Source organism: Egretta garzetta, unplaced genomic scaffold (genome assembly GCF_000687185.1).
Source record: "Egretta garzetta isolate BGI_Z169 unplaced genomic scaffold, ASM68718v1 scaffold64, whole genome shotgun sequence".
Lineage (NCBI taxonomy): Eukaryota > Metazoa > Chordata > Aves > Pelecaniformes > Ardeidae > Egretta > Egretta garzetta.
Window position 1 is genome coordinate 5,581,872 of NW_009259596.1, and position 19,658 is coordinate 5,601,529.

A 19,658-nucleotide genomic window follows, 5' to 3' on the forward strand; every position below is an offset into this window, starting at 1 on the left:
TGAACCGCTATTTTGCTGTCCTTAACTTTGACCATGTTACCATAAGAGCAGAATACTGGCATGCATTTTTCTGTCCACCCCAAAGCTGATCCAACATGAACAAAGGGAAGGAAAACCACTTGTTTTTGTTAACCAGCCAGGCTAGCAGCAGGGGAACATTTTAGAAATGTTCAGCAATGCCAGTTGCTTCATTTGATCCTCATTCTAACAGGAACTCCATATGAAAGTACAAACTTCTAGTAGATATGACTAATTTTGTAGAACAAGTGATCTGTCAGTGTCCTGAGTGCATCAGTGTTCCACAAAGTTATTTGCCACCTAATGGTCATCTACTTCATTGAGAGTTAGATGCCCCAAACCTTTTTTTTTATTCTGGTTCTGCATTTTCTCCCACTATGATTGTACCTCCACTGGTGAAGTACAAACTCTTACCTACTTTTACAATTTTTAAGATACCTCTTGCTGAAAATGCCATGGCACTGTCCTGTAACTAATAAAAATGACCCTAGTGGTTTCAAGGCATTTAACCTCAGACATCTGGAAAAAGTTAAGAAGATTTAACTTTATAAACCCTGGAAAATCATTCTGTATGTTTTCAAACCAATTCAGACTCTGATCATGTTATCCTTGTTCCTAGGACTTTTATTGAGCATTGACGAGGGGAAAAAAGTGAATAAAACAATACTCTTACACAAACAAAACAGAAAGGGAAGGTCCTTTTGTCACTTGGCAAATTGAACACTGAAGTGTGGTCACTGGGTCAAAGTCAGCTCTTGAGAAAAATCAATACCATTGACTTCCCAGGGTTTTCTCTTCATTACTAGGCCCTAGTCTCCAATGGCAGCCAAAATCCAAGTCTGTGCTGGCTCTTCACTATGAGGAATACCCAGATACAAAAGAAAATGTTGACATTTCTTCTGTTTAATCTGACGAATCATCATTCAAACTGTGTAGTCAAACAATGAAAATCAGGGAATGACTAGTGAAAGCTTTAGACAGTGCATGATCTCACCTATACAATTAAAAGGAAAAACAGTCTCCTTTCTCTTCCCCCCCTCCCCCCCACTCTAAAGCAAATATCCTACAAATTTTCTAAGAAATTAGCCTGTAGCTATTTCATTAAGACTTTGGCCTTTATAAAGATTTATATTGTATTTTCATGTCTTGTCAATCAAAAATTGCTGGGAGAACCCTAAAATGGGAAATTCAGGAAAACATATAAAATCCAAGATTCAATAAAAAGTATGCAATGTCCTGATTTTAAAGTGTTCTGAGGAATCTATATATGCTTAGGTTCTCCTTGTAGTAATTTATATCTAAAGCATACTGTTAATTTTCAAAATAATTCTAAAGCCACCTGGAGCTAGACTTCAAGAGTAGTTACTTCACTGTGCAGAAAGGGAATATTTTCTGCATAGGCTACTTGAACATTGAGGTTAAGCATACATAATAAAAATGACTGTAATATATGTTTATTCCACCCATCCCACCCCCCACTGCAGAGGAAACAGAAAGTAGAAGGGAAAAAAGTCAGCAGAACCAACAATCCAGCCTATAACACATCAGTCATCATCTCTGAAAATGGTGTATGAGAACTGGTAATTTGCAGTGATTTAAAAGATCTGGAGCAAGTGAGGTGACATGGCATGAGCCAGAATCTCTTTCCTGGACAATACTGACCTTGATTTGTGATTTGGTCTGCGGGTATAGTTACATAATATACTCAAAGCAGAATGTGGTTTTGACTCAGTCATGTTCCACATTCTGTCTTTCCCAAAGTTATACCACTGTAACAATCATATCAGAATGCCATTATTATTAAAGTTCCCCAATTATTTTAAGAATTTAAAGTAGACCAGAAAAATATAATGCATAACTTATTTCAGCTAAAGGACATGTCAATCTATTGATTTTTAGTTTTCAAAGTCTTCATTTTTACAGCCTGACTAGCGGCTGCTGTGATGTCGCAGAACAGCCTGTACCATTCACAGGAGGCAGCTTGTGCACTTCCATGAAAATAGGACATTTCTCCAATATCCTATATGCTCTAGTATGCACAGAGAAAGTGCAATAATATGTATAACATGCTTATAGAAAAGGATATTTCCTAGGAAATCTTAAAAGATTGTCTATTTTAAAAGCTTACTAATTGATTATGCAGGATCTCTATAGAGATTACAAAAATGTAAAAAAAAAGAAAAGAAATCTATGGACTTGTGCTTGGAGTTGCACCTGCTTTTATTTTTTTATTATTTTCTTGGTGACCTATTACATTAACTTCGATCGATTTCTGTTATATTCACAACTGCCTTTATTTCTAGAGTGGAAAGAATGTTGGATGTGTAGCACTTGTGATCAAAAGCTGTGTTCAAATTGATTCCCCTGTATTGCTAACTATGGAGATCAGTTTTGTTTGTAAAACTGAAGAGGTTGAATGAGGAAGGGGGTCATATAGACACATTCTAGAAAATGTCCCTAAAGGAGTCATTACTCCTTGGACTCATCTACAATGAGGAAAGAAGCCTCACAGCTTCCTGGGAAAAAGCAAGTCCTTCAGTCTCCAGAATATCATTTTTATCAGAAAGATCATTTCTAAAGTTGTGGGAAGAAAAAGAAGAAAGAAAGAAGATAGAAGAAAAAAGAAAAAAGAAAAAAGAAAAGAAAAATAAATCCCTCATATTTTCAAAGTGAGTCCTAAATATCTCTAATATAAAGTGCAACTGACGTGAATTACAAAGAAGACCTCATAATCTTGTGATTATAATTTGGGGGGGCGGAGGGGAAATGGGAAAGGCATTACATTAATGCCCAATTTTTGAATTTGAGTTATTTGATTTAGCAATACTGAACACTGAGATAAAAGGCCAAAATGTTCATTAGAAAAGTATCATATGGTGAGAATGTATGAAGGAGAAGCATATTTGTCCTTTAGGAAAGACATAAAGAAAGTAGTATGTCTTTTGTACAGGAGGATGAAATTTAACAGTAGGAATAAGGTTAAATTGGTGCAGGTTTTTTGCATATGTGGGCAAGTTACAGGCAGGGAGTATTCTTTGGATTTAAAAATACTCTGCTGATTAAAGAATAAATTCTTGGATTTGGAAATCCTTTACTACTATTCTAACAATTTCATTATAGGTAAATGATGTCTAAAAATCAACTACAGCAACAACAGGAACTAATCTTCATAAAATAGTTTTGTCCAAGAGTAAAACCATAAATCAGTAGGTCAAGGATGGATGTTAAGATTTGGCAAACCGGCACATGAAAGAATAGATTTATGTCTTAGTATCTGAAATTACTTGTAGTTTTATTCAATGGCTGTTTTGATCATATGAGCAATTCTTGTTCTCAGAGGCTCTGCTGTGAAGTTGTCTCTTCAGTTACTAAGATGAATACGTCACTTTCAAATTGGATTTTCTTATACAAAAAAAGACAAAAAAAAGTTTGTTAAAATCCTTTTTGGACTTGGTTAAATTTTCTCCATTCCTTTGAGACGTTTATGCCATGTCATCTTAGCTTACATGAGAAGATCCATTTTCTTATCGGTTGCAGTCATTTGGGTAAGAGATTAATTTGATTAACTTTAAGTGTCTCTGGTGTAGACATCTGGAGGAACTATTCATCTTAGTTCTGCTCTATAGTCAGAGAAGATTACACAAATACAGTCAATGGAGTCTTGGCCACAAATCTTTTTTATATTAGAACATAAACATCAAATAGATAAACCCCCTATTTCTTTCCAATCTCTATAAAGACAGCTGAGGGTGGCTATCTCAGATGTAGACATCTACCTGTTACCATCTAGAGTCTGATAAGATACCCATTATATTTTTATTGCTAATACTTGCAACTATCTGTAGTAATTGTAAAAACAATCAAAATAGTATTTTTTTTCTCATAATATCTTTTGTTTTCCTAGTATATTGCTCTTGTGCAACTAATTCAGTGTTAACTTCTTTTGCTCAAAAGATTTGTTAAATATTCATACACAGGTTTCATTCACAGCTTCCTATAGTATGTTCTTATACGTGTTTGGAAGTATGCAATGTTGTCTAAGGACGTTATAGGAAGAAGGAAGTCATGCTTTGTATTTTTGTTCTACAGGAAGACTGTACTACAACAGATTGGATGTGGTGGGAACTGAGACATCTGATAGAAGAACTATTGGTTTGTGGTAGTACATGGGAAGAACTGTTTGTCCAACAGGCAGGCTTGAAAGGAGGAGCTATATGAAGGGAAGTGGAAGAGTAACAATTATAGAAATTAGACTCCAGAAAGCAGTAGACTGAGTGAGAAGAGCAGGTCAAAGATGGTAGACAATATTTGTGAAGAGGCTTGGAGACAACCAGAAGAATTGGAAGTGAATGGCACATGTATGAACAGGCAGAAGTTTATTCGAGTATCATAAGTGATCTATGACAAAAGAATCAATTTACACTCAGAAAAGCATATATCTTAACTCTTATGTAGTTTTAGGTTGCTTTTTTGTGAGGTCACATAAAGTGTTATTTTCAGACAGTTCGTGTCATAACTTTATGAAAGACATTATATCAAGAGTACTTGGAGGGTAGCATGTTGTTCCTTATTAAAAGAGACATTTCACCATTATGAAAAATGTGTTTTTCTTATAAGGCCTTAACAAGCATTAGCTAATGCTCAGTAAAACCAGGGATTGCAAAAGGAAATACATATGACAGATATGTACCTTGTAGACCAGCAAATGTGGAGTTGCCATTGGTTCTAACAGGTCATGGGCTGGGTGCTAAGCAAACAACACAAACATCAAGACCTGTCAGGCCTTGTCAGGACTTCTCTTGGACTATCTAGAAATTTCTTTTAGCTTGTAGCAGCAATAATCTAATGTCCAGATAATTGTTACTTATGCTGTTTTAGCTTTTCCTTTGCTTTGCACAACAGTGCAGTGTAACACTTTTTGTTATATGTATGTATATTTCTAACTAATAGATACTAATATCAAGTGGTCTTTCTGTGCAGAATGACCTGGTTTTGACCCTAGAATAAAATGCAGCTGTGGTGGGTTGAGGAGGAAAGGCATGGGGTGATGTCAAAGACATTGAAGCCCAGGCACAGACTGATACTGGAGGTCCAAGGTTGTAAACAATTCACCAGTAGTCAATTTTTGCTCTGAGCCATGAAGCTAGCAACTAAATATAAGTAGCATTAGCAATAACAGAGAGAACAAAGTGTGATGGTAGAGGTTCATAAAATAACAAATGCCATACAAAAGGTGAATAGGAAGTCATTATTTGCTATTTCTCCCAACATAGAATCTAGGGACTCTCCTCAAATTTCATGTCTCAGTGTGTAATTAAATTGTGGTACTCATTTGCACATAACTTTGAACCAAAAATACAAATTTTGCATCAGTTCTAAAAACTATTGGATTAATTAATTGGAAAAAAAAATCTGTCAAGGACTCTCAAATTCTAAAATACCATTTCTGACTCATGAAAGTACTTGTAGTACATATTCATAACAGAAGCTACTGGTGTAATTTTTCAAAACAGGTTGACAAAATCATTGTCTATTTGCTCAGTTCTTCTTGGTTTTGGCCTCTGATGCTATCAGACACAGCTACTTTGCTAAATAGCCCTTCCATTTAACTCTCCTTATGCTATATTATAAGACAAGGTTTACATTGAAAGCATCAGGTGTTGTTCTGGAATTTCCCAGCATATTGTGTCTTTACACACAGATTTGAAATAGATTTGTTATACATAATTTATTTTTATGCTAGTTATTGTACATAATTATTAGTAAAAATTATTATTGCAAACCACCATGGACCAAATAATCTCAGAAATCATTATTTTAATGATTTTTTTTAATAGACTGGGCTCTGAGATCTATATTATTTTGATTTTAAAGTTTAATTTTTTTTCATCTGGTTCTGAAAAAAAAACTATTAAACATTAAAGCTGTGTTGCATGTGTGTTGTCCAGCTTTTGAACCTGTTCACTGATTATAAAGAAGTTTGACAGATAGAGAGAAGTCTGAAAAATGTAAAGTTCTTAGAAATTTGACAAAGTTAAGTAATTCTATTAGTATCTACAATGAAGAAGTTCCTCTGTGAACTTATTCTTTATTAGACACTTGAGAATTTAAAAGGCAGCGAGAGGTACTCAATTTTTCAAATGCTGGAAAAGCTTTGATCAGAGTTCCTGTTTTATTTACCAGATAACCCAGCCAAGCCGTATGAATTCATAACAAGCCAGGATTTATCAGTTCCTGTGTTTCCAGAAGGGCTTTTCTTTGCTTCAACTGAGTCACCCAAACCCAGATTGTCTCTTTTCTACCATTTCCTGCTCACCAGTCTTCCTGGGTACAGATTCAAGCTTTCATGGGGAATCGTTGGTGGTTTTTTCCCCCCCACTTAACAACTTCAGCACTGCAAGCCTAGGAAAAGCTCCCTTTTCAGTCACTGAAGAAGCAAGCAAAGGCATAATTAAAAAGAAAAAGATTGTCTTCTCCCTTTCTGGAAAACAAAGCAAAGCAACATATTGCAGCAGTAAACTACATAGCTTTGTTGGGCAGTGTATTGGTACTTACTACCCCAAATATTGTACAGTCTCACAGGGGAGTTTTAGTCATAATTTTTCAAAGTTATTTTCTTTATTTTTAATTAAATTATTTTACCAGTGTAGGGCAAGCATAACTCATACCAACTTACATGTCCGTGTTCATTCAAGTTGTTCAGATACTTGCTTCTAACACTATGGGATTATTTTCTGAACAGTGTACTTGATAAAACTTTTTCATTGCTATATTTGTGTTTATTTTTGAAAGAAAATGTTTTTCCCTCCAGGTTAGATCAGTGGAACATTTGATGAGGCCAAATGCTTTTGCTTACACCTTGAGCAGCCAGTTCCTCTGATGTGATGGGGAAGTCTCAGATTGATCCATGTGACTTCCAGGGCTGTGAGTCCCTCAAGCCCAAGCATATTCCTCCAGCTTGGGATGGAAATCTTTCAATTTAATTAGTTATCCTATGGATATCTCTCTATAACCTCTCCTCTGCTAAATCCCTCCTGACATCTACAAACAAACCCTCACTGCCTTGGAATGAACCAAAACCGATTCCCTGTGACTGATCTCACCAATAAGCTTGTTGTTAACAAAGGCCCTTAGACTTGGCGACTACATCGGCCAATTCCCTCAGGACTCTGGGATGCATCTCATCAGGTCCCATGGACTTCTGTGTATTCAGGTTCCAGTACTTACTACCCCAAATATTGTACAGTCTCACAGGGGAGTTTTAGTCATAATTTTTCAAAGTTATTTTCTTTATTTTTAATTAAATTATTTTACCAGTGTAGGGCAAGCATAACTCATACCAACTTACATGTCCGTGTTCATTCAAGTTGTTCAGATACTTGCTTCTAACACTATGGGATTATTTTCTGAACAGTGTACTTGATAAAACTTTTTCATTGCTATATTTGTGTTTATTTTTGAAAGAAAATGTTTTTCCCTCCAGGTTAGATCAGTGGAACATTTGATGAGGCCAAATGCTTTTGCTTACACCTTGAGCAGCCAGTTCCTCTGATGTGATGGGGAAGTCTCAGATTGATCCATGTGACTTCCAGGGCTGTGAGTCCCTCAAGCCCAAGCATATTCCTCCAGCTTGGGATGGAAATCTTTCAATTTAATTAGTTATCCTATGGATATCTCTCTATAACCTCTCCTCTGCTAAATCCCTCCTGACATCTACAAACAAACCCTCACTGCCTTGGAATGAACCAAAACCGATTCCCTGTGACTGATCTCACCAATAAGCTTGTTGTTAACAAAGGCCCTTAGATCTGACAGCGGGTCTGTGCCATGGGGCCTGAGGGTAAGTGCAGTTCCCAGGTCAGGGTCCTCTGCAGTGTGCAGATGCTTCAACTAGCACTGTCTGTTTAATTAATTTCAGTCTGCTTCACCTATTTAAGCTTTTCACTTGCCTGCTGTTTTTCCTATCAATAAATATAAGTAGCAGATTATAAAAAGAGAAATTCTGTATAGAACAGGATGAATCATTTATGCTAACTTTATTAATCTCTTTCTGTCATTACACTTGAAGGTTTGTATGCAACACATCAAATTGTTTGAGTACATTGTATTCCTCACAGAGATGAGGTTTTCATATATAAGCAATACATATGTTTGTGTATATAAAATATATTAGCATATTCCCCTCTATATACACACAGATCTGTGTATATAAAATGTATTAGGATATACCCATCTATATACACACGGCTCATCACTAGATAGCTAAAAATTTTTCTAATTTCATTTAAGCATGTTATGAAATTCAGCTTTATCAGAATTTGTTAAAATTTGTTTGTATTAGAAACATTTCTAGTTTCAGGCAGACCTGGAACTCCATTTTGTTAAAATGCTACACAAGTAAGTCTATTAAGCTGTATTGGTAGAGCTATACTGACCTAACTGTGCCAGCGAAGCATTTAAGTGCAAACGGTATACAAAGAAAATCCGTTTTTCTAGGACAGTTGAGCCACCTTTTCCAAATCTATATCAGTATTAGGACTTTAGCTCTTCAGCATAAATAGTCCAGTGTATATAACCGTCTTATAAGCAAAGGTATGGTTTTACATGGTGGGGAGAACAGGCATATAGCAACTTGCCACCACTGGAAAAGAAGGTCTTGATCCCATCCACTCCCTGTCCCTTGATGAGCTTCCCCATCATCTGGGAAAAAAGTTCTTGTTGGACCTCTCAAAGACCTGATTTAACTCATTTACCAGAGGAAACTAGTTAGTTTTCTGCCTGTTTAGTTAAACAGTCCCACACAAGACTGGGAAGCTGACACAAGGGAGGAGGGGAATCTGTAAGACCATGAATAGAGGCAGAGGGGGAGAGGCCATGGTAAGGAAGGACAAGAGAGCAGGGTTGTCCTCTCTCAGTATAGTAAATTATGAGATCAACATAGCTGCATGTGGAAGTGCAGCTCAGGTATTTTGTATGATCACAACCCCGCAAGTGAAGACAGGAGATGTAGCAGGGCATTGAAGGGTAAAAGTGTCCAGAAGATATGGTGACAATAATTAGCTGAAGGAATATTGTCTGGTTTTGAATCAGGCCTTTTCATGTTTTACTTTTTGTCTGACTTGAAAAATGCAAACATTGTAATAATAGTCACAATAGCTCATTAGCCTTTTTTTGAGAGAATAATGCTGCTTCTTTTGTTGTGAAACTTACAACCAATAAATTCTCATCAACAGTCTTCTAAATGTGATGGAATAGTTTAAAAAATGACAACAAGGAAAGTGGTTGTGCTACTGAAATATCAAAGCGTGGGAAGTTATACGAAAGCTACTTTTCATTACTTTGTCACAGTGTTGCAAGATGTTGGAAAGCAATGCAGCTTTCTGTGAATATCTGTGAATTTCAGCTTTTTGTGTTAGAAGAATGATTTTCCTCAAGTATGAAGTGGGACACAGCCCTTGAAAATGACACCTAAGGCTAAAGACGGGAAGAAACTGAGCAAATGGACCTGTGACTAAGGGAGTCTGAGAGTCTTTTTTTTTTTAACTCAAGGAATAAAAGTTTCAGGAGAGGGACACTTTTTCTAACTCAGAGTTAAATAGAATATTTTCTTTTCTCTCCAAAAGATAACAAATGAAAACATTCCTTTAGTAGTGTGATGAATTTTTGCCTTCTAAATGGAGGAAAACACATGTAAACAATTGCACGTCCTTTGTTTGTCTGTGGATATCAGAACATTAATTCCTCCTTTCAGTTTTCATCTGCAATATGGAGGAAATTATTCTTAACCTTAGGGTCCAGAGATAAAAAACCTGTCGTTTCTAAATATTCATAACATCTTTTAAAAAAAAATTGGCTCCACAATGAAAATGTGATGCATCTTAGGTATCTCAGTAAACAAAAAAATACAATTTAAAAATGAGCACTGACACTTAGGTCTAAAACAGTTTTCCTCGAACCACAGTCAGCTAAAAGGATCAAATTTAATTTTCATCTAATATTTCTTAATTAATAGAATTTTTGCAGACAAAACGTATTTTAATTAACTTTCTTGTTAATATTTACCAACATTTTTAGCATAAGTGTTCATCCCACTCTCATCACTTTTCACTGCTTGTGAGCCCAAAGCATCACACCTCACTCTGCAGAAATAGCTACCTATAGCACGCAAGCTGCTCTCCAGGAGCCTAAGACTTTTTTTCAGCTGTCGGCTATGTAAGCATCATTTTACTCTAATTTGTCAGAGCAGCAGAAGAATCCCAATTATCCAAGTGATTGAAAGAATATGCAATAAAGTACTTTGTTATTTGCATATTCTAAATAAACGTGCTGCCATATTTCCGTGAAAGGTTCTTTCAAATTAATAAAACATCATAGCATGACAGGTACATTCATCTACAGTTGATGGATAGCAATGAGATGACAAGTGGCAGTGAAATAGTTAAAAATGTTGGCATTTAAATTAATCTTCAAAGTTGACTCCTCCAATTAAGATGAGTGGAAGATGTCTAGAATTATATTAGTGTTATTGTTTCAATCTTTCTCTACCCATAAAGACAAAAGTACATGCATTTACACTATTAAGGCTATTTTTTAATCCAAATGTAATTAAAATGAAAAACCAAACTTTGGATCTTGGAATGCTGAAGAGGAAAAGTTTAAGAACATATTTTTCCAGTAATAGATTTCAGTGGTCAAGTAAAATATTTTGCCATGAACATTTTCCAGCACTTCATCACTTACATGTGACTCTTAAAAGGCTTATATTTGAATAAATACCCACAACCTTTCAGCTTGAGAAAAGTAAGTACCTCATACAAGAGACAAAGAACATTATTTCAGTCCCTCCATAAGAGGTTTCTGCAATGCAGTCTGTATGTGACTCTCTCAAGTCTTCTCAGAATTTCACACAGCCAGTGTGGAATTTGGCAGCTTGCTAGCTGTGTGGTACGTCTTTCTGGGAATGTCTGGCACTTCTCACTGCCTCCCGGATTGATATGGGGTGCTATACAAGGTCCTGACTTTTAAAGGCTTGCAGTGCCCTGACGCTAGCAAGCCTGAGCAGCTGCTTTTCACCCGGGGAGCTGGGGAGGTTCCTCAGCTGGTGCCCAGTTTTCACAAAGGGAAGGTCTGCTTGGGCTCCTGCTCTGCTCAGCCTTCTCCTATGGCATACATTAAGAGGCTGGCAGTTTGTGTTTGGTCTGGTTCTGGGTTTTTTTTTGAGGTGAGTGCTAGACTGGTAGGAAGCCAAAAGAATGAAAGATGGTTTGAATTCTGGATTCTTTATTTATTCATCATATGCACCCTAAGTCCTTAGTGGATGCGGTGACAGGGATCCAGCATGCACTTCTCTCCATTCCCACCAGAGGAAGATTTATCTCCCTCTGGAGAGGAACCTAGATCTAAACGCATACTCAGTTGGAGGACTCTAATGCTAAATGAGTATTAATAACAATGTGACAGTACAGACAACCTGCAATAGCGTTAGTTATTCTGAAGATCCCAATAGCTCCATAGTGCTGGACAAAGCACAGTACAAGACAGAAACAATTCAAATTCATATTGCAATGCCTGGATGAAGGAGGGAGATGAAGGCTTCACAGAAGGACTAAAATCAGAAGAATATTTGCTTTCATCCTAAATGTCTATGGATGCAAAGCAAGCAAAGAACCCTGAAAACAATTGATTCTTGAGGTAACTGCAATATGCTTTCAAAATGAACATGTAACATTAAGCCTACTCAGTAAAAGATTCACCTCATGCCTTAGAAGCATCTGCATTTTATCCCCCTTTAACCACCTAAGAGGGATTTGCTGTATGCTAGATATTGAAACTGTTCAAATCATCAGCGGAGCGAGACAGCCACCTCAACCTGGGCATGCTTTCCTCAAGGACATAAGCCTCCTTTTGGAGGGATAAGCCCTCCCAATAGAAAGAAAGGACCCTGGGTGTCTAGCTTACCTCAGAAGCTAGGCAGGTAGGTAGCTGGATCTGGCTGAGCTGAATCCCACCCTAAACTGGTGTGCAGCTCCTCTCCCTCGGCCCTACATGGTTAGAAGAAGCTGTAGCTGTGCATTTATTTATTCTTTCTTCAGTGTTGATGGGATCTTGGCTCCATACAACCTTCCAGCAGGTTTATTGAACACAGGTAACTCAAAGGGGGAAGAGGGGGAGGAGGTTGTAATTTATTCTGGTATTGGATCAAAGTAAATCTGCTATCTCCTCTTTCCACAGCAACGAACTTGGAGGTAAATATCTGCATCACATCACCTTTCTTGATGACTCAGGATTCAGCCTAAAATCACAAGATATTCCTTACACAGAACCCATTTATAAAAATAATTTTACACTTTTTTCTTACTCCTCAGTTGTCAACAGTGAAGGATCTTTTTATCTTAATCCTTTTTTGTCTGTACTTTATTTAAGAGGTAGTCTGTCAAGCTTTTGGTGTTTCTCCACGCTGCTGAAAATGGAACAAATTTTTCATGTTGGTGTACTCATTGTTCCATTTCTTCTAGTAAGAAGGAAATACCTCCTCACAAAAGAAAATTGTTGTTTTGTCACCTAATTATCTCTGTTTCTCTTATTAAAATAAGAATTTATTTATATAGTATTTAATTTTATTCTCTGTATGGCTCTTCACTGTTTTACAAGGCTCAGAGGATTAAAATTTTTATTGCATTTCTGTTTGTTTATTTATTTGTCTATTTTTCATCTGCTACTCCACTTATTTAGTATACTCAAGTTTAAAACAAAATATTGTATCTACTTCAGTTACTGTCAGATAATTTTTTAGGCATCATTTTCAGATCTTTCTGTCAGGTCTTGTCAATGACTTAGACATCATCACAGAGTATTTCCTCATCGTAACTTCTTCTGTTAGATTTCCTTCCATTTTATTGGGAACTTTTTCTCTGCCAACAGTCATTAGCTTTAGCAGAAGACTTTGCTCTTTCCTGTAGTTTGGCATTGTAACAACTTGTTTCCCCTCTTAGTTTTCGTGTTTGTTTTGTGGGTTGGAGGAAAACAAAAGAGTTAATGTTCTTTTCTTTCCCTTTAAGGATGTAATGTTAGAGTGCAGTGCCATGACTATTTCATGCATTTCTCTTACTTAATTTAAAACAGTGAGAGAAAGAGCTATGTCAAGTGGTTAAACAGCAAAAAAAGCAGGAATTATGGGTGAGGCACTGGGAATTCAATACCTCTCTCTGGCATGGAGTTTCTAAGTAGACACAAGCAGGCTGCAACAGCACTTACATGAATGATGAACTGGCACAGACATGTTTGAAAGGTAGCTATGGAACAGAAAGTAGGTCAATTTGGTTCAAGCAGAGTTACCCATTGTAATTATAGTTCCATATAACATCACAAAAAGTGTCCATGACCCAGAAATATAAAATGGCATGGAATTGTGTAGAATAATTTTATATTTGTTGTAAATAAAGATAAAGAAAATTTATTTATTTATTTATTTCCCCAAGGAATATGTGAAATAAAGAGATAGACATATTTGTGACAGTGATAGTTGCTATGCATAAGTGAACTTTTTCACCTTCTTCCCTTAATTCCTGGGTAATAAAAAAAGATTTACTTCTTTTATCAGTCTGAAGTGGTTGCTGCCATGTAAAACTAATTTCATAAGTGCTTCTGTTAAGGACATCTTCTGCTCTCAACTAGAAAAAAAAAATTAAAGCATTTCAAAATAAAAAGTGTGTTAATATATTTTTCTCCTTCTTCGTCTTGTTCTCCTAGAAATTAAGAGCATGAGGTCAGTAGGGATTATTGGATCATCTCATTTGAGCCCTACATTTACTAGTCAACCCTTGGATTCCTCCCAGCAGTGGTATTGACTAAAGTACATCTTGACCAATTTACGCCATGCTTCATTCACAAATCACCTCTTAATGCCTCATCATAGCACACAGTTCCTGGAGGAACAATTTCTTATCTCTCAAAGTTTTTCAGTGATTAATCCAATTTTACAACATTCTTTTAAGATGCGGACACTATATCTGCCCCTCATACCATATACTTATCATGGGGGCAAAGGATTCTCTGCAAAATGATTCATTGCACCTAATTTAGATATCCACTCCACAGACATCTACAACTGAGATAGCCAGGCTCCCTTTACAGACAACTGAGGAAACAGGCACTCATTTAGCCTGTTTTAAATGCCTATGGACAACGTGAATCATATCTCATTAATGTAAAGAGAGGCTGCAGAACTTTTGCAGATGTTGGATGTTTTCTACTCATTACTGCCCTGCTTATGCATTCCAATTGTATTGCCTTTTTTTTTCCCCACTAGTACTAATGAGCGCTCTTGTTGAGTTGTTTAACTAATGTGCCTCCTAAATTCTTACAGAATCACAGTCTTTGACTGATATTTGTTTGTACTACAATAGAAGCTGGAAAGCTTAAAACCCTGCTTGTGGGCTGGACAAGTTCATGGGAGAGAAATATGTCAAGGGATTTAACATTACTTTGTCTTATATTACCAAGAAATTATTGAGCCACCAACGACCAGAGATGGGGAAAGTAGTCAGAAAAATACTACTAGATGTTCTGCCTGTTCTTCTGTTTTCTCATAAGCTTCCATGTACAGCCACAACCAGTTGCTGTGTTTGATGGCGCTTGTGCTGACCCTGCATAAAACCTCAGAATTCTAAAAAAATATTCTTAAAAACATATAGCACTTTATAATATGATTGTATCATTGCATTTTTAAAGGGTGATTTTAAGAAATTATGAAAGAATAAATAGAAAAATTACCATAAGTATTTTGATAGCAAAAAGAGGAATCTAGCTGTATCTCATTGTGACTGAGGTGATTTTTAACATCTTTAGGGCAAGGACTGTGTTGTAATCTACAGACAGTAGTTCCATAAAGTCCATAATATAAATAAAGTGGTTCAAAAAGTGTAAAACAGAAATAAAAATAATAGGAAAATCAAACGAATTATAGAAAGCTCTGTAGAAACATTTGATATAGAATGTAAATGACTGCTGGAGCTGTTAACATTCAAATTGGAAAAGCATGCAAAGCCAATGTCTATATATAAAATGTGAATCAACAATGAACTTTAATTATAATTATATATATATATTGAAATCCCCTGCACTAGATAAACTGTTTGAATGGGTTTGTTATAACTTCAATTTAAATAGTGAAGATAGTGAAGATGACATATGGAAAAAAAAAAATGGTGTAATGTTTGATGCCGAGATCCTGTGCTGCTTCTGCATGCATAATATGGTAGTAAAATGGTCCATATTAGATGATGAGGGTGGGTGGGTCAGCCTATGGAAATTCAGCATCACAATGGGACATAAATGCAGATTCAGAACAAAAATAGTATGAAGACAAGAACAGCTAATTAACGTAGCATTCTTCTCCTATGTGAGTCTCTGTTATGCATCATGATTATATTGCTGAAATCTGGTAGCCAGGAGACATCCCACAGATAATTTGACACCTCTGCATTCTGAGATTGCTAGCCAACAACTGTTTGGTGTGTCATAATGAATAGGTGTTTGCTTTCTGTTCCAAGTATTATGAAAGGAAAACATTGCTCCATCCTGCCTCTACAGGAAGCTCTTCATACCTGCTACTTTGGTGTCTAATGGATAATTTTCAGCTATTTGTGGCAAGTCTAAATATTCAATATGTAACTGAACAGTTTAAGAATGTCTCTGTTCAGGGAGAAAAACATCTTTAATTTTTAATCCTTATTAAAATATGCACAAATAAAAATATCATTCTAAGTACAGAGGTTAAAGATATACAGAAGATAAGGAAATTAGATAACCACCTCTCACTGACATTCAGTGAGAACTGGGTGCTTAACTCTGGTTTATATCACTGCACCAAGCCTATACTAAGGCTAGTCATGAGGAAAAGCTTTCTAATGATACAGACAGTGAAACACTGCAAAAGACTGCAGGACAGCTGGAGTAGACTGCTGACCTTTATTGTTGGCAATTACACAAACATCTGTCTCTGTGACCTAAGATGATCCTGTACTGAGGCAGCAGGATAGATTAAATGAACTTCCACTGTTCCTTCCAACCCTGTAAGTCTGTAATTTTATTTGTTGAAATATTTTTGTGTAACTCAAGCTTTTAATGTTCATGGGCGTGGGAAGAAACTTATACTGAAGAAAGTAAAGATAACACATTGCAGAGCTGATAAGCAAGAACAATTTTACAACAAGAAGTATAGATGAAAAGAATACTGACAGTCGAATTTGTTGAGATAAAGTCAGTTCAACATGTTAATTTTTGAGCAGTAGGATTATTTTAGATTTTGAAGGCCCTGATGAAAGGTACTGTTTTTTCCACTCATTCTGAGTAGGGTTATTTAATAGTGGAGCCAATGCATTCATGGGGAAATGCTCCAGAAGCATGAGCCATTTTTGTATTACTATGCCCAACAACAGCAGAATGAGAGTCCTGAACTCTGGAAGTCTATCAGCCTGAAGCCAACTCCAGAAGAGTCAAAACCAATATAAATCACCTCTGAAGCTTTTAAGAAAGCCAAGGACGGGATGCTCTGATGACTCTCTTACAGCTTGGAACTGAGAAATTCTTGGCTCAAAATGTTGACTTTCAGCCAAGGTACTGTATGGTAGGTTTACTTTTTGACATGTTATAATCACCTCAGAAAAAGTACAAGGTGAACATAGAGAAAAAGGTTGAGGTAAACCAAGGGCAGAAAAAATAAACTGTTATGACTGAGAAAAAAAATCTAGTAGTGAACATTTTATTCTTAGATGAAGGGACTTAACTGTATGCTAGAAAAACCTTTCTTCTATCAACATTACAGATTGTACTTTGTGACAGACCTCAGTTTTACATTTTGCAGCTGAGTAAAATACATATGAATAGGCATAGTCCCCATTGGATTAAACTGATGTTGGTTTTCAACACTATGCATCAATAAATTTTGGTTCTTTGATACCACAACATCAGTGGACAACAGAAGTGCTAACGTGTTTAGTCTAACAACTATCATGTAATAGATATCTGATCCCTGCAAAGGCAGAAGAGCTCAAGCACCAAAGTCTGGACTGGAATTGAGACAGAAAGTTATTCTTTGCTTTAAGGAATTGAATGGAAATGATCCTATATTCAAGATGAAATTAGAAAGAATTTGAAATTTGATGGTAATTCTATTATTCACAGAAATAAAGACAAAAATGTGTTAGTTTGCAGAATTGTGGACTAGATGTCCTAAATATCTTAAAATACAATCCAAACATCATTTTAATTAACAAAGACTCTCCTAGCTGACATTACTATAGTAATGGAATCTTAGAAAGCATTATCTGAAGTTCAGATGAAAGAAATAATCTGTTGGGGTTTTATTTTTTTTAGGTAAAGCATGGTTAGACTGCAAAAAAACCCTGGTATTATTTTATTGCTTTTTAAAAGACATATCTAAGGTATCTTGTATTAAAAATTTACCACAGTACAAATATAACTGTCAGTTGTACTGCTCTCATATTTTTATTTTGGGAATATACATAAAGTATGTATGTGCTTCATGAATATTGCTTTTGGTTTTATTTTATGTAAATAGGAAAGCCATGTTCCAAATTCTAGTTATGTGGCTTATTTTTTGGACATATTTCAAAGAATTGGTCTATGAACATGATTTCAGAAATAAGCATGGCCTTATAGATATGAGTATCGTCTGTTAAATCTTAAATCTTCCATCATATCTTACAAGCAAGAAATGGACTAATCTCTAAAATATGAAAAAGTATATATGACAAGTGATAGAGATGTGATTACTATTTCATTTTTGTTATTATTCAGTGGGTTCCCATTTGACACTCGCAAGTGGCATCAATAAAGGATTGCATAGTACTAACACTGCCAAAGTGACAATATAATCTTATCTAAAACTGCCCTTAATTACAACACTAATTGATTAAAAACCTGGCCTTACTGCATACAGCATGCTTGTTAAAGACAGGAAGCTGATTGGCCTGACTTGTTCAAACTTGCATCTGCAGATAGTCCCATGGGTGTTCTCTCCTGTTTTCAGTGTGTTCAATGTGTACACAAATGTAGAGAACTGGCTAAAATTTTAGGAGGAGCCCCTCTTTTCTGCTAGCTTGGATGGAGGAAGTTGCATTCCAGTAAGTGTTTAAAAGAAATGGTACTATGTTCTTTGTGAATCATCAAAAAGTGATGTCAAACATAAACAGAAAGGCAGGGACTATGAAATTCACGGTCAGTGTTGCACCTCCCCCAGGCAACAGGAGAACAGGGAAGTAATAAATCTTTTGGAAGGTAATTACCACCCTTTGATATATCAGAGGCAATGCAGCTTGTCTCCTTTGCTTGGCCCACCACAGAAGACTTGAGTTGCTTGCTGGTTTCCATGAGATAGTTGAGTGAATTATTTTCTCCAGTGTTTGCCTAAGGTTAGTACATAACTTCACTGGGATGACTCATGGGAACAGAGGCAACACCACTGTGACTCAAAGACTAGCAGAAATGAACAAAATTAAGATCTGTTTGCAAGTCATCTGTGTGGATGTTGAAATGAGCCAAAGCTGTGCAAGGAAAGAAGAAAGAATGCTCTTAAGCATACTTTAAATATGAAGAACGATGAACAAATATGCAGGTTCAGCATTGGATGACTGTCTTGTATTGTGTTTGTACCTCCCAGATTTTGTTGGTCCATATGCCATAGTCCCTGTGACATGTTAGGAAGATACACATAAGAAATATGGATCATAGCAGCAGATAAACTGTCAGTGGCCTAGGATTAAATTATTACTTATGCATCAGTCTATTTCTTCTTCAACTTAATGAGTGTTGGTTCTGGATGCTGAAATTAAATAGAATTATGGGAAGAGATTTATGTCTTTTGCCTGAAATATGCAAACTGGTGTAGCCAACATCTAGACTCAAGCCTTCTTTTCAGCAGGCACTGAAGATATTTTCATTGTTATTTATCTCTTCCATTATGCACAAATTTCTTACTGAAATAAAAGAAATGACTTAAAAACCTACTATGCGGATCAGAGAGAGCGACAGAATTTAGCCCCACATTTGTAAATATGTGTTATATTTTATAGGCAGAAGTTAAAGGCGACAAAATTTACTGTTTTAATCAGTCATTTGACAACACAGGGCTCAGAAAAGCAATTAACAACATATGAAGCATAGAAAAAGCACACACAATTAGGAAGACAAACAATAGAATAAAGACTATCTCCTCTGGAGAAAAGTAAGCTGTAATTTCCCTGCCACCTGAATTTGGCTCATTACTGAAGAGAGTGCTAAAGATCTCCCTAATGACAGAAAATCATCAGACCGTAAGGAAAATATATAATACTACATCTGCTCCATTAAGAATGGCAGCTATAATTCTTTTAAACATAAAGCTTTAGCTTGAATCAAATAACTTGCTTTCAGTCTATCTAGAAATAATAATCCTACCACTTCTTAAATGTTTGCATGAACTTTAGCAGCCTAAACTCTCTTTAGCTCAGTAATGCTTTAGAATGACCAAATCCAAGTTAAAAACATGAATTCAAAATCACAGGTTTAAAGTAATTTCTTAAGCTATATTTGCTAAAATTTATTCCATGACAAACTAGGCTCCAACCCAAATTGTTTTG